Raw genomic sequence first — 15,116 nt, forward strand, 5'->3', positions numbered from 1 at the left:
ACAGAGGACAAGATACTGCAGCACGGGACATAGCCGAGTTGGTCAGGTTGAGTGGTGATGAGTTTGCTATTTGGATGAATAAAGAAAGTAAAAAGTGTGAAAGATAAAAAACAAAAGGAGGAAGTGTGAAAAGTGAATGGGCCAAATTGAGGTGCATATGAAGACGTATGCTTTCTTCCAATTCATTAAATCGGGCTAACATGAATCAGGTGAATTGAGTTCTGCTTTTGGAAACTGGGTTAAGAAGGGGTGCACCGGTCCTGGAGGTACTGCAATACCAGGTCAATGCGTGGAGTGGACAGAGCAAGCTCTTTTTCCATCTCCCTGTTCTAAAAATCCATTTAATATATGGTCCCCAGATAGGGGACGTATCAGATATTAAACTGATAAGAACAGATACTACACTTGATCTTAGCCAAAAGGCCGAGAAGCGATAACCAGAATTGGTTTGGGCCTCGAGTGGCACCCTGGCCTATGCCGGACACATCTTAGGGAGAGAGAGTGAGGGGAGACAAACCCACACCTACAGAAGACATTTTGTCACCCAAGCCAACCCTTGAAAAGGCTGCTTTGCAGAGCAAAAACAAGAAGAATGGTGCGTTTTGCAGCCGCCGCCCACTGCAATGAATCTGAATAACTCCTCCTTTTGGGCGCAAGCAACTCCCCTCCCCCTTGCAGTCTTTCCAATTCATGATACATAAAGACGGACAGGACAGGTCGCCTGACTTCCCGTCACTGCCACCCTTTGCCATCCTTACCCGTAGAAAGCCCTTTCATCATCCCCAAACCCTAATCTTTTCCCTTTCCTTCCCAGCCCCCAAACCCTGCCCTCTGTACCCTTCTCACCACCCGCATCCCTTCTCCTATCATCCCCCTACCACCCGGGAAAAAAAAAAAAAAAAAAAAGCTTGCCCCCTCCTTCCACTAGCCCACCTCCCACCCAAAGAGAAACTTCTGCTGCGCAGCTAGCTTTCTAGGCAGCAGCGCTATTGTGATGTCAGCGGGGGGCATTGTGACAAGCCGCCAGTGTTCCGTCTCTTCATGTTGTGCACTGTTCAAACGGAAAATACATCAACAGGCAGACTACAGAAAAGCTTACTAACAAAGGTTAGAGAGGGGCTTTCTCAGAGGGCTTTTTACAGTTTGTCTATTCCCAATTAGCCGTTTAAGTATACTTAATGAAAGTACTAATTCTTTCATAGGCCGCCCATTCTTAGTATTTGACGTTCCTTATATTGCGGTATCAGGCTTCACAGCAGGTTGCAAATCATTCATCACCCATGACTGTCCCCAATTGTGCTCAGAAGCTAAATGTCTCTCATGACCTCTCTTTTAGAATGTCCAAGAGCAAGCAAACTCTTCCTCCAGGAGGGGGAGCCAACAGATCACTGAAGCCATCATCATTGCTCAAAGAAAACACCAAAAACCAATGCATGATAGGAATAAACAGGTAACTTTATTTGGAGTGGAAGCGGAGAGATCGCACCAGATGCCAATTCTAGATCTTATCACACCTGTGGTCACTGCAGCAGCAGGTGAATCCACTTTGTCCAAAAGGGATCTATTCCATTCAATTGCAAATGATCTAGATAAGACAGAGGACAAGATACTGCAGCACGGGACATAGCCGAGTTGGTCAGGTTGAGTGGTGATGAGTTTGCTATTTGGATGAATAAAGAAAGTAAAAAGTGTGAAAGATAAAAAACAAAAGGAGGAAGTGTGAAAAGTGAATGGGCCAAATTGAGGTGCATATGAAGACGTATGCTTTCTTCCAATTCATTAAATCGGGCTAATATGAATCAGGTGAATTGAGTTCTGCTTTTGGAAACTGGGTTAAGAAGGGGTGCACCGGTCCTGGAGGTACTGCAATACCAGGTCAATGCGTGGAGTGGACAGAGCAAGCTCTTTTTCCATCTCCCTGTTCTAAAAATCCATTTAATATATGGTCCCCAGATAGGGGACGTATCAGATATTAAACTGATAAGAACAGATACTACACTTGATCTTAGCCAAAAGGCCGAGAAGCGATAACCAGAATTGGTTTGGGCCTCGAGTGGCACCCTGGCCTATGCCGGACACATCTTAGGGAGAGAGAGTGAGGGGAGACAAACCCACACCTACAGAAGACATTTTGTCACCCAAGCCAACCCTTGAAAAGGCTGCTTTGCAGAGCAAAAACAAGAAGAATGGTGCGTTTTGCAGCCGCCGCCCACTGCAATGAATCTGAATAACTCCTCCTTTTGGGCGCAAGCAACTCCCCTCCCCCTTGCAGTCTTTCCAATTCATGATACATAAAGACGGACAGGACAGGTCGCCTGACTTCCCGTCACTGCCACCCTTTGCCATCCTTACCCGTAGAAAGCCCTTTCATCATCCCCAAACCCTAATCTTTTCCCTTTCCTTCCCAGCCCCCAAACCCTGCCCTCTGTACCCTTCTCACCACCCGCATCCCTTCTCCTATCATCCCCCTACCACCCGGGAAAAAAAAAAAAAAAAAAAAGCTTGCCCCCTCCTTCCACTAGCCCACCTCCCACCCAAAGAGAAACTTCTGCTGCGCAGCTAGCTTTCTAGGCAGCAGCGCTATTGTGATGTCAGCGGGGGGCATTGTGACAAGCCGCCAGTGTTCCGTCTCTTCATGTTGTGCACTGTTCAAACGGAAAATACATCAACAGGCAGACTACAGAAAAGCTTACTAACAAAGGTTAGAGAGGGGCTTTCTCAGAGGGCTTTTTACAGTTTGTCTATTCCCAATTAGCCGTTTAAGTATACTTAATGAAAGTACTAATTCTTTCATAGGCCGCCCATTCTTAGTATTTGACGTTCCTTATATTGCGGTATCAGGCTTCACAGCAGGTTGCAAATCATTCATCACCCATGACTGTCCCCAATTGTGCTCAGAAGCTAAATGTCTCTCATGACCTCTCTTTTAGAATGTCCAAGAGCAAGCAAACTCTTCCTCCAGGAGGGGGAGCCAACAGATCACTGAAGCCATCATCATTGCTCAAAGAAAACACCAAAAACCAATGCATGATAGGAATAAACAGGTAACTTTATTTGGAGTGGAAGCGGAGAGATCGCACCAGATGCCAATTCTAGATCTTATCACACCTGTGGTCACTGCAGCAGCAGGTGAATCCACTTTGTCCAAAAGGGATCTATTCCATTCAATTGCAAATGATCTAGATAAGACAGAGGACAAGATACTGCAGCACGGGACATAGCCGAGTTGGTCAGGTTGAGTGGTGATGAGTTTGCTATTTGGATGAATAAAGAAAGTAAAAAGTGTGAAAGATAAAAAACAAAAGGAGGAAGTGTGAAAAGTGAATGGGCCAAATTGAGGTGCATATGAAGACGTATGCTTTCTTCCAATTCATTAAATCGGGCTAATATGAATCAGGTGAATTGAGTTCTGCTTTTGGAAACTGGGTTAAGAAGGGGTGCACCGGTCCTGGAGGTACTGCAATACCAGGTCAATGCGTGGAGTGGACAGAGCAAGCTCTTTTTCCATCTCCCTGTTCTAAAAATCCATTTAATATATGGTCCCCAGATAGGGGACGTATCAGATATTAAACTGATAAGAACAGATACTACACTTGATCTTAGCCAAAAGGCCGAGAAGCGATAACCAGAATTGGTTTGGGCCTCGAGTGGCACCCTGGCCTATGCCGGACACATCTTAGGGAGAGAGAGTGAGGGGAGACAAACCCACACCTACAGAAGACATTTTGTCACCCAAGCCAACCCTTGAAAAGGCTGCTTTGCAGAGCAAAAACAAGAAGAATGGTGCGTTTTGCAGCCGCCGCCCACTGCAATGAATCTGAATAACTCCTCCTTTTGGGCGCAAGCAACTCCCCTCCCCCTTGCAGTCTTTCCAATTCATGATACATAAAGACGGACAGGACAGGTCGCCTGACTTCCCGTCACTGCCACCCTTTGCCATCCTTACCCGTAGAAAGCCCTTTCATCATCCCCAAACCCTAATCTTTTCCCTTTCCTTCCCAGCCCCCAAACCCTGCCCTCTGTACCCTTCTCACCACCCGCATCCCTTCTCCTATCATCCCCCTACCACCCGGGAAAAAAAAAAAAAAAAAAAAGCTTGCCCCCTCCTTCCACTAGCCCACCTCCCACCCAAAGAGAAACTTCTGCTGCGCAGCTAGCTTTCTAGGCAGCAGCGCTATTGTGATGTCAGCGGGGGGCATTGTGACAAGCCGCCAGTGTTCCGTCTCTTCATGTTGTGCACTGTTCAAACGGAAAATACATCAACAGGCAGACTACAGAAAAGCTTACTAACAAAGGTTAGAGAGGGGCTTTCTCAGAGGGCTTTTTACAGTTTGTCTATTCCCAATTAGCCGTTTAAGTATACTTAATGAAAGTACTAATTCTTTCATAGGCCGCCCATTCTTAGTATTTGACGTTCCTTATATTGCGGTATCAGGCTTCACAGCAGGTTGCAAATCATTCATCACCCATGACTGTCCCCAATTGTGCTCAGAAGCTAAATGTCTCTCATGACCTCTCTTTTAGAATGTCCAAGAGCAAGCAAACTCTTCCTCCAGGAGGGGGAGCCAACAGATCACTGAAGCCATCATCATTGCTCAAAGAAAACACCAAAAACCAATGCATGATAGGAATAAACAGGTAACTTTATTTGGAGTGGAAGCGGAGAGATCGCACCAGATGCCAATTCTAGATCTTATCACACCTGTGGTCACTGCAGCAGCAGGTGAATCCACTTTGTCCAAAAGGGATCTATTCCATTCAATTGCAAATGATCTAGATAAGACAGAGGACAAGATACTGCAGCACGGGACATAGCCGAGTTGGTCAGGTTGAGTGGTGATGAGTTTGCTATTTGGATGAATAAAGAAAGTAAAAAGTGTGAAAGATAAAAAACAAAAGGAGGAAGTGTGAAAAGTGAATGGGCCAAATTGAGGTGCATATGAAGACGTATGCTTTCTTCCAATTCATTAAATCGGGCTAATATGAATCAGGTGAATTGAGTTCTGCTTTTGGAAACTGGGTTAAGAAGGGGTGCACCGGTCCTGGAGGTACTGCAATACCAGGTCAATGCGTGGAGTGGACAGAGCAAGCTCTTTTTCCATCTCCCTGTTCTAAAAATCCATTTAATATATGGTCCCCAGATAGGGGACGTATCAGATATTAAACTGATAAGAACAGATACTACACTTGATCTTAGCCAAAAGGCCGAGAAGCGATAACCAGAATTGGTTTGGGCCTCGAGTGGCACCCTGGCCTATGCCGGACACATCTTAGGGAGAGAGAGTGAGGGGAGACAAACCCACACCTACAGAAGACATTTTGTCACCCAAGCCAACCCTTGAAAAGGCTGCTTTGCAGAGCAAAAACAAGAAGAATGGTGCGTTTTGCAGCCGCCGCCCACTGCAATGAATCTGAATAACTCCTCCTTTTGGGCGCAAGCAACTCCCCTCCCCCTTGCAGTCTTTCCAATTCATGATACATAAAGACGGACAGGACAGGTCGCCTGACTTCCCGTCACTGCCACCCTTTGCCATCCTTACCCGTAGAAAGCCCTTTCATCATCCCCAAACCCTAATCTTTTCCCTTTCCTTCCCAGCCCCCAAACCCTGCCCTCTGTACCCTTCTCACCACCCGCATCCCTTCTCCTATCATCCCCCTACCACCCGGGAAAAAAAAAAAAAAAAAAAAGCTTGCCCCCTCCTTCCACTAGCCCACCTCCCACCCAAAGAGAAACTTCTGCTGCGCAGCTAGCTTTCTAGGCAGCAGCGCTATTGTGATGTCAGCGGGGGGCATTGTGACAAGCCGCCAGTGTTCCGTCTCTTCATGTTGTGCACTGTTCAAACGGAAAATACATCAACAGGCAGACTACAGAAAAGCTTACTAACAAAGGTTAGAGAGGGGCTTTCTCAGAGGGCTTTTTACAGTTTGTCTATTCCCAATTAGCCGTTTAAGTATACTTAATGAAAGTACTAATTCTTTCATAGGCCGCCCATTCTTAGTATTTGACGTTCCTTATATTGCGGTATCAGGCTTCACAGCAGGTTGCAAATCATTCATCACCCATGACTGTCCCCAATTGTGCTCAGAAGCTAAATGTCTCTCATGACCTCTCTTTTAGAATGTCCAAGAGCAAGCAAACTCTTCCTCCAGGAGGGGGAGCCAACAGATCACTGAAGCCATCATCATTGCTCAAAGAAAACACCAAAAACCAATGCATGATAGGAATAAACAGGTAACTTTATTTGGAGTGGAAGCGGAGAGATCGCACCAGATGCCAATTCTAGATCTTATCACACCTGTGGTCACTGCAGCAGCAGGTGAATCCACTTTGTCCAAAAGGGATCTATTCCATTCAATTGCAAATGATCTAGATAAGACAGAGGACAAGATACTGCAGCACGGGACATAGCCGAGTTGGTCAGGTTGAGTGGTGATGAGTTTGCTATTTGGATGAATAAAGAAAGTAAAAAGTGTGAAAGATAAAAAACAAAAGGAGGAAGTGTGAAAAGTGAATGGGCCAAATTGAGGTGCATATGAAGACGTATGCTTTCTTCCAATTCATTAAATCGGGCTAATATGAATCAGGTGAATTGAGTTCTGCTTTTGGAAACTGGGTTAAGAAGGGGTGCACCGGTCCTGGAGGTACTGCAATACCAGGTCAATGCGTGGAGTGGACAGAGCAAGCTCTTTTTCCATCTCCCTGTTCTAAAAATCCATTTAATATATGGTCCCCAGATAGGGGACGTATCAGATATTAAACTGATAAGAACAGATACTACACTTGATCTTAGCCAAAAGGCCGAGAAGCGATAACCAGAATTGGTTTGGGCCTCGAGTGGCACCCTGGCCTATGCCGGACACATCTTAGGGAGAGAGAGTGAGGGGAGACAAACCCACACCTACAGAAGACATTTTGTCACCCAAGCCAACCCTTGAAAAGGCTGCTTTGCAGAGCAAAAACAAGAAGAATGGTGCGTTTTGCAGCCGCCGCCCACTGCAATGAATCTGAATAACTCCTCCTTTTGGGCGCAAGCAACTCCCCTCCCCCTTGCAGTCTTTCCAATTCATGATACATAAAGACGGACAGGACAGGTCGCCTGACTTCCCGTCACTGCCACCCTTTGCCATCCTTACCCGTAGAAAGCCCTTTCATCATCCCCAAACCCTAATCTTTTCCCTTTCCTTCCCAGCCCCCAAACCCTGCCCTCTGTACCCTTCTCACCACCCGCATCCCTTCTCCTATCATCCCCCTACCACCCGGGAAAAAAAAAAAAAAAAAAAAGCTTGCCCCCTCCTTCCACTAGCCCACCTCCCACCCAAAGAGAAACTTCTGCTGCGCAGCTAGCTTTCTAGGCAGCAGCGCTATTGTGATGTCAGCGGGGGGCATTGTGACAAGCCGCCAGTGTTCCGTCTCTTCATGTTGTGCACTGTTCAAACGGAAAATACATCAACAGGCAGACTACAGAAAAGCTTACTAACAAAGGTTAGAGAGGGGCTTTCTCAGAGGGCTTTTTACAGTTTGTCTATTCCCAATTAGCCATTTAAGTATACTTAATGAAAGTACTAATTCTTTCATAGGCCGCCCATTCTTAGTATTTGACGTTCCTTATATTGCGGTATCAGGCTTCACAGCAGGTTGCAAATCATTCATCACCCATGACTGTCCCCAATTGTGCTCAGAAGCTAAATGTCTCTCATGACCTCTCTTTTAGAATGTCCAAGAGCAAGCAAACTCTTCCTCCAGGAGGGGGAGCCAACAGATCACTGAAGCCATCATCATTGCTCAAAGAAAACACCAAAAACCAATGCATGATAGGAATAAACAGGTAACTTTATTTGGAGTGGAAGCGGAGAGATCGCACCAGATGCCAATTCTAGATCTTATCACACCTGTGGTCACTGCAGCAGCAGGTGAATCCACTTTGTCCAAAAGGGATCTATTCCATTCAATTGCAAATGATCTAGATAAGACAGAGGACAAGATACTGCAGCACGGGACATAGCCGAGTTGGTCAGGTTGAGTGGTGATGAGTTTGCTATTTGGATGAATAAAGAAAGTAAAAAGTGTGAAAGATAAAAAACAAAAGGAGGAAGTGTGAAAAGTGAATGGGCCAAATTGAGGTGCATATGAAGACGTATGCTTTCTTCCAATTCATTAAATCGGGCTAATATGAATCAGGTGAATTGAGTTCTGCTTTTGGAAACTGGGTTAAGAAGGGGTGCACCGGTCCTGGAGGTACTGCAATACCAGGTCAATGCGTGGAGTGGACAGAGCAAGCTCTTTTTCCATCTCCCTGTTCTAAAAATCCATTTAATATATGGTCCCCAGATAGGGGACGTATCAGATATTAAACTGATAAGAACAGATACTACACTTGATCTTAGCCAAAAGGCCGAGAAGCGATAACCAGAATTGGTTTGGGCCTCGAGTGGCACCCTGGCCTATGCCGGACACATCTTAGGGAGAGAGAGTGAGGGGAGACAAACCCACACCTACAGAAGACATTTTGTCACCCAAGCCAACCCTTGAAAAGGCTGCTTTGCAGAGCAAAAACAAGAAGAATGGTGCGTTTTGCAGCCGCCGCCCACTGCAATGAATCTGAATAACTCCTCCTTTTGGGCGCAAGCAACTCCCCTCCCCCTTGCAGTCTTTCCAATTCATGATACATAAAGACGGACAGGACAGGTCGCCTGACTTCCCGTCACTGCCACCCTTTGCCATCCTTACCCGTAGAAAGCCCTTTCATCATCCCCAAACCCTAATCTTTTCCCTTTCCTTCCCAGCCCCCAAACCCTGCCCTCTGTACCCTTCTCACCACCCGCATCCCTTCTCCTATCATCCCCCTACCACCCGGGAAAAAAAAAAAAAAAAAAAGCTTGCCCCCTCCTTCCACTAGCCCACCTCCCACCCAAAGAGAAACTTCTGCTGCGCAGCTAGCTTTCTAGGCAGCAGCGCTATTGTGATGTCAGCGGGGGGCATTGTGACAAGCCGCCAGTGTTCCGTCTCTTCATGTTGTGCACTGTTCAAACGGAAAATACATCAACAGGCAGACTACAGAAAAGCTTACTAACAAAGGTTAGAGAGGGGCTTTCTCAGAGGGCTTTTTACAGTTTGTCTATTCCCAATTAGCCGTTTAAGTATACTTAATGAAAGTACTAATTCTTTCATAGGCCGCCCATTCTTAGTATTTGACGTTCCTTATATTGCGGTATCAGGCTTCACAGCAGGTTGCAAATCATTCATCACCCATGACTGTCCCCAATTGTGCTCAGAAGCTAAATGTCTCTCATGACCTCTCTTTTAGAATGTCCAAGAGCAAGCAAACTCTTCCTCCAGGAGGGGGAGCCAACAGATCACTGAAGCCATCATCATTGCTCAAAGAAAACACCAAAAACCAATGCATGATAGGAATAAACAGGTAACTTTATTTGGAGTGGAAGCGGAGAGATCGCACCAGATGCCAATTCTAGATCTTATCACACCTGTGGTCACTGCAGCAGCAGGTGAATCCACTTTGTCCAAAAGGGATCTATTCCATTCAATTGCAAATGATCTAGATAAGACAGAGGACAAGATACTGCAGCACGGGACATAGCCGAGTTGGTCAGGTTGAGTGGTGATGAGTTTGCTATTTGGATGAATAAAGAAAGTAAAAAGTGTGAAAGATAAAAAACAAAAGGAGGAAGTGTGAAAAGTGAATGGGCCAAATTGAGGTGCATATGAAGACGTATGCTTTCTTCCAATTCATTAAATCGGGCTAATATGAATCAGGTGAATTGAGTTCTGCTTTTGGAAACTGGGTTAAGAAGGGGTGCACCGGTCCTGGAGGTACTGCAATACCAGGTCAATGCGTGGAGTGGACAGAGCAAGCTCTTTTTCCATCTCCCTGTTCTAAAAATCCATTTAATATATGGTCCCCAGATAGGGGACGTATCAGATATTAAACTGATAAGAACAGATACTACACTTGATCTCAGCCAAAAGGCCGAGAAGCGATAACCAGAATTGGTTTGGGCCTCGAGTGGCACCCTGGCCTATGCCGGACACATCTTAGGGAGAGAGAGTGAGGGGAGACAAACCCACACCTACAGAAGACATTTTGTCACCCAAGCCAACCCTTGAAAAGGCTGCTTTGCAGAGCAAAAACAAGAAGAATGGTGCGTTTTGCAGCCGCCGCCCACTGCAATGAATCTGAATAACTCCTCCTTTTGGGCGCAAGCAACTCCCCTCCCCCTTGCAGTCTTTCCAATTCATGATACATAAAGACGGACAGGACAGGTCGCCTGACTTCCCGTCACTGCCACCCTTTGCCATCCTTACCCGTAGAAAGCCCTTTCATCATCCCCAAACCCTAATCTTTTCCCTTTCCTTCCCAGCCCCCAAACCCTGCCCTCTGTACCCTTCTCACCACCCGCATCCCTTCTCCTATCATCCCCCTACCACCCGGGAAAAAAAAAAAAAAAAAAAAGCTTGCCCCCTCCTTCCACTAGCCCACCTCCCACCCAAAGAGAAACTTCTGCTGCGCAGCTAGCTTTCTAGGCAGCAGCGCTATTGTGATGTCAGCGGGGGGCATTGTGACAAGCCGCCAGTGTTCCGTCTCTTCATGTTGTGCACTGTTCAAACGGAAAATACATCAACAGGCAGACTACAGAAAAGCTTACTAACAAAGGTTAGAGAGGGGCTTTCTCAGAGGGCTTTTTACAGTTTGTCTATTCCCAATTAGCCGTTTAAGTATACTTAATGAAAGTACTAATTCTTTCATAGGCCGCCCATTCTTAGTATTTGACGTTCCTTATATTGCGGTATCAGGCTTCACAGCAGGTTGCAAATCATTCATCACCCATGACTGTCCCCAATTGTGCTCAGAAGCTAAATGTCTCTCATGACCTCTCTTTTAGAATGTCCAAGAGCAAGCAAACTCTTCCTCCAGGAGGGGGAGCCAACAGATCACTGAAGCCATCATCATTGCTCAAAGAAAACACCAAAAACCAATGCATGATAGGAATAAACAGGTAACTTTATTTGGAGTGGAAGCGGAGAGATCGCACCAGATGCCAATTCTAGATCTTATCACACCTGTGGTCACTGCAGCAGCAGGTGAATCCACTTTGTCCAAAAGGGATCTATTCCATTCAATTGCAAATGATCTAGATAAGACAGAGGACAAGATACTGCAGCACGGGACATAGCCGAGTTGGTCAGGTTGAGTGGTGATGAGTTTGCTATTTGGATGAATAAAGAAAGTAAAAAGTGTGAAAGATAAAAAACAAAAGGAGGAAGTGTGAAAAGTGAATGGGCCAAATTGAGGTGCATATGAAGACGTATGCTTTCTTCCAATTCATTAAATCGGGCTAATATGAATCAGGTGAATTGAGTTCTGCTTTTGGAAACTGGGTTAAGAAGGGGTGCACCGGTCCTGGAGGTACTGCAATACCAGGTCAATGCGTGGAGTGGACAGAGCAAGCTCTTTTTCCATCTCCCTGTTCTAAAAATCCATTTAATATATGGTCCCCAGATAGGGGACGTATCAGATATTAAACTGATAAGAACAGATACTACACTTGATCTTAGCCAAAAGGCCGAGAAGCGATAACCAGAATTGGTTTGGGCCTCGAGTGGCACCCTGGCCTATGCCGGACACATCTTAGGGAGAGAGAGTGAGGGGAGACAAACCCACACCTACAGAAGACATTTTGTCACCCAAGCCAACCCTTGAAAAGGCTGCTTTGCAGAGCAAAAACAAGAAGAATGGTGCGTTTTGCAGCCGCCGCCCACTGCAATGAATCTGAATAACTCCTCCTTTTGGGCGCAAGCAACTCCCCTCCCCCTTGCAGTCTTTCCAATTCATGATACATAAAGACGGACAGGACAGGTCGCCTGACTTCCCGTCACTGCCACCCTTTGCCATCCTTACCCGTAGAAAGCCCTTTCATCATCCCCAAACCCTAATCTTTTCCCTTTCCTTCCCAGCCCCCAAACCCTGCCCTCTGTACCCTTCTCACCACCCGCATCCCTTCTCCTATCATCCCCCTACCACCCGGGAAAAAAAAAAGCTTGCCCCCTCCTTCCACTAGCCCACCTCCCACCCAAAGAGAAACTTCTGCTGCGCAGCTAGCTTTCTAGGCAGCAGCGCTATTGTGATGTCAGCGGGGGGCATTGTGACAAGCCGCCAGTGTTCCGTCTCTTCATGTTGTGCACTGTTCAAACGGAAAATACATCAACAGGCAGACTACAGAAAAGCTTACTAACAAAGGTTAGAGAGGGGCTTTCTCAGAGGGCTTTTTACAGTTTGTCTATTCCCAATTAGCCGTTTAAGTATACTTAATGAAAGTACTAATTCTTTCATAGGCCGCCCATTCTTAGTATTTGACGTTCCTTATATTGCGGTATCAGGCTTCACAGCAGGTTGCAAATCATTCATCACCCATGACTGTCCCCAATTGTGCTCAGAAGCTAAATGTCTCTCATGACCTCTCTTTTAGAATGTCCAAGAGCAAGCAAACTCTTCCTCCAGGAGGGGGAGCCAACAGATCACTGAAGCCATCATCATTGCTCAAAGAAAACACCAAAAACCAATGCATGATAGGAATAAACAGGTAACTTTATTTGGAGTGGAAGCGGAGAGATCGCACCAGATGCCAATTCTAGATCTTATCACACCTGTGGTCACTGCAGCAGCAGGTGAATCCACTTTGTCCAAAAGGGATCTATTCCATTCAATTGCAAATGATCTAGATAAGACAGAGGACAAGATACTGCAGCACGGGACATAGCCGAGTTGGTCAGGTTGAGTGGTGATGAGTTTGCTATTTGGATGAATAAAGAAAGTAAAAAGTGTGAAAGATAAAAAACAAAAGGAGGAAGTGTGAAAAGTGAATGGGCCAAATTGAGGTGCATATGAAGACGTATGCTTTCTTCCAATTCATTAAATCGGGCTAATATGAATCAGGTGAATTGAGTTCTGCTTTTGGAAACTGGGTTAAGAAGGGGTGCACCGGTCCTGGAGGTACTGCAATACCAGGTCAATGCGTGGAGTGGACAGAGCAAGCTCTTTTTCCATCTCCCTGTTCTAAAAATCCATTTAATATATGGTCCCCAGATAGGGGACGTATCAGATATTAAACTGATAAGAACAGATTTTTTGATTTAACAGCATCTTTATTATCATGCACTTCTCAAAAAAAAGTAACAAACCATGTACGGTGCCGCAGCCCCGTACACACAGAAATATACAATCATTCTTACATAGCAATAGAGTACGACGCACTAAACTATACATCACGCTCCTATGCTATCCGTAGCACTCAAGCTGAAAGAAAAAGTTAGACAATAAATAACGACGAACCGGCGATTGGGGGATGGGGGTAGGGGAAAAGGGGATAGGGTGGGGAAATCACAGGCCCGAAGCTTTATTGAAGGACGCACATAAACGGGAAAAGGAGGGAGGGGGCGTGGAAGAGGTTTAGACCTCCTCCTCGGCGCTGTCGTCCGGACTGTCCATGATGGAATAGTCTCTGAGCAGGCTGTGGATCAGCCTGCGGCAGTCCTGGATAGACATCCTCTCCCTCTTCAAGATGAGCCGGTTCCTGGCGACCCATATAGCGTCCTTAAAGCAGTTCATAAGGCGCCAAGCCTCCTGGATGGCTCCAACGGTGTGAGTCCCAGGGAAGAGTCCATAAAGTACGGAATGGTACGATAGGCTCCCTCTGGGGACGGAGTTCCTCAGGTCATCCTCCAGGGCAACCAACAGGCGCTGTGCAAAACGGCAGTCCCAAAAGGCGTGCAGCGATGTTTCCTCCACGAAGGGGCACCTTGGGCAGTACCGGGTTTTGCACAGGTTCCGGGCGTGCATGAATGACCGGACGGGCAGTCCGCCCTGTATCGCCATCCATGACAAGTCCTTGTGCCCGTTGGTCAATCCAGCCGATGACACGTTGGTCCAAACAGTCTCCAGTGTGTCGTGGTGAAGTCCTGGAATGTTCTCCATTTCGTCCTTGGCTCTGATGAGTTTGTGGATAGTCTTTGGCTTCCACAAATCAGGCTTGAGTCCCTCCAGTTGGTATTCCCTCACAAACCGGACAACGTCTCCGTAGAACCATGGCGTCGTCCAGTTGTAGGGGAAGGAGCTGTCCCACTTGTCCCAGCCGAACCTTCTCCAAAGGGGGAGCAGGAAGAAGCGAGACATGGACCTACCCGCAGAACCTCTCTTGACTCGCAGAGATCGGCGAACGCAGTCACATACGAAGGAGGATCGCAGGAGGGTGGGGATATCGGGTACGCCCTTCCCACCCTTGCGAGGATCCTTGTACATGATGGTCCGCTTTACTCTGTCCATCTTGGATCCCCAGACAAAACGAAACACCGTCCTGGTAATGGCCCTGCACACGGTGGCAAGGGGGGGCCAGGCCTGGGCCGTGTACTGCAGCACGGGCAGTACCTCGTTACGCAGGACCAGTGCTTTGCCCTCACAGGTGAGGCGTCTGAGGCTCCACAGACCGATCCGTTGGGTGATCTTGATCAAGCGTTCCTCCCAGGACTTGAGGGCTGCTCCTTCCTTCCCGAACCAGACTCCAAGAACCTTGATGAAATCCGGCTGGATGCTGAAAGGGAAGGGGGCGGAAGAGGCCGGCTGCCAGTCCCCGAAGAGCATGGCTTCCGACTTCCCGCAGTTGACTTTGGCTCCCGAAGCCCGTCCGAAGGTCTCACAGGTCTGGACGAGGGTGTCAACTGAGCGCCGGTCCGCGCAGAAGACGGTCACGTCGTCCATGTAGAGCGAGCACTTGACCTCGAAGCGATCTGGTCCTGGTGCGGTGATCCCTCTGATCTCTCCATTCCGCCGGATAGCCTCTGCAAAGAGTTCTATAACACAAACAAAAAGAAGAGGTGACAGAGGGCAGCCTTGTCTGACCCCTGAGAGGACCGGGAAGGGGTCAGTCTTCCAGCCGTTTACCAACACCGAGCTGTGAATATCAAAATACATTAGTTGGACATACAAACAAAACATGTTACCCAAACCTAACCTGTGCAGAGCTTTGCCCAGGAACTCATGGGAAACACGGTCGAAGGCCTTTTCCTGATCCAACGAGATCAGGGAAGCGTGCACCCGGCGGGCCTT

The 15,116-nt window shown here is 47.1% G+C and overlaps 8 non-coding genes and 1 pseudogene across 8 annotated transcripts; all 9 read right to left on the minus strand.

Annotated features, from left to right (window-relative positions):
- Positions 1–244: 244 nt before the first annotated feature.
- On the minus strand, positions 245–435 carry LOC142292954 (U2 spliceosomal RNA). Its single transcript, XR_012750968.1, has one exon. It is a non-coding gene; the product is annotated as a U2 spliceosomal RNA (small nuclear RNA).
- A 1,403-nt stretch (positions 436–1,838) lies between these two features.
- LOC142292955 (U2 spliceosomal RNA) lies at positions 1,839–2,029 on the minus strand. The gene has a single exon (XR_012750969.1). It is a non-coding gene; the product is annotated as a U2 spliceosomal RNA (small nuclear RNA).
- Positions 2,030–3,432: 1,403 nt separating this feature from the next.
- Positions 3,433–3,623, minus strand: LOC142292956 (U2 spliceosomal RNA). Its single transcript, XR_012750970.1, has one exon. It is a non-coding gene; the product is annotated as a U2 spliceosomal RNA (small nuclear RNA).
- Positions 3,624–5,026: 1,403 nt separating this feature from the next.
- Positions 5,027–5,217, minus strand: LOC142292957 (U2 spliceosomal RNA). Its single transcript, XR_012750971.1, has one exon. It is a non-coding gene; the product is annotated as a U2 spliceosomal RNA (small nuclear RNA).
- Positions 5,218–6,620: 1,403 nt separating this feature from the next.
- LOC142292958 (U2 spliceosomal RNA) lies at positions 6,621–6,811 on the minus strand. The gene has a single exon (XR_012750972.1). It is a non-coding gene; the product is annotated as a U2 spliceosomal RNA (small nuclear RNA).
- A 1,403-nt stretch (positions 6,812–8,214) lies between these two features.
- Positions 8,215–8,405, minus strand: LOC142292959 (U2 spliceosomal RNA). The gene has a single exon (XR_012750973.1). It is a non-coding gene; the product is annotated as a U2 spliceosomal RNA (small nuclear RNA).
- Positions 8,406–9,807: 1,402 nt separating this feature from the next.
- On the minus strand, positions 9,808–9,998 carry LOC142293085 (U2 spliceosomal RNA). Its single transcript, XR_012751095.1, has one exon. It is a non-coding gene; the product is annotated as a U2 spliceosomal RNA (small nuclear RNA).
- Positions 9,999–11,401: 1,403 nt separating this feature from the next.
- On the minus strand, positions 11,402–11,592 carry LOC142292960 (U2 spliceosomal RNA). Its single transcript, XR_012750974.1, has one exon. It is a non-coding gene; the product is annotated as a U2 spliceosomal RNA (small nuclear RNA).
- A 1,393-nt stretch (positions 11,593–12,985) lies between these two features.
- On the minus strand, positions 12,986–13,190 carry LOC142293198 (U2 spliceosomal RNA; annotated as a pseudogene).
- Positions 13,191–15,116: the final 1,926 nt, after the last annotated feature.

This window comes from Anomaloglossus baeobatrachus, chromosome 2 (genome assembly GCF_048569485.1).
Source record: "Anomaloglossus baeobatrachus isolate aAnoBae1 chromosome 2, aAnoBae1.hap1, whole genome shotgun sequence".
In the NCBI taxonomy this organism is placed as follows: domain Eukaryota; kingdom Metazoa; phylum Chordata; class Amphibia; order Anura; family Aromobatidae; genus Anomaloglossus; species Anomaloglossus baeobatrachus.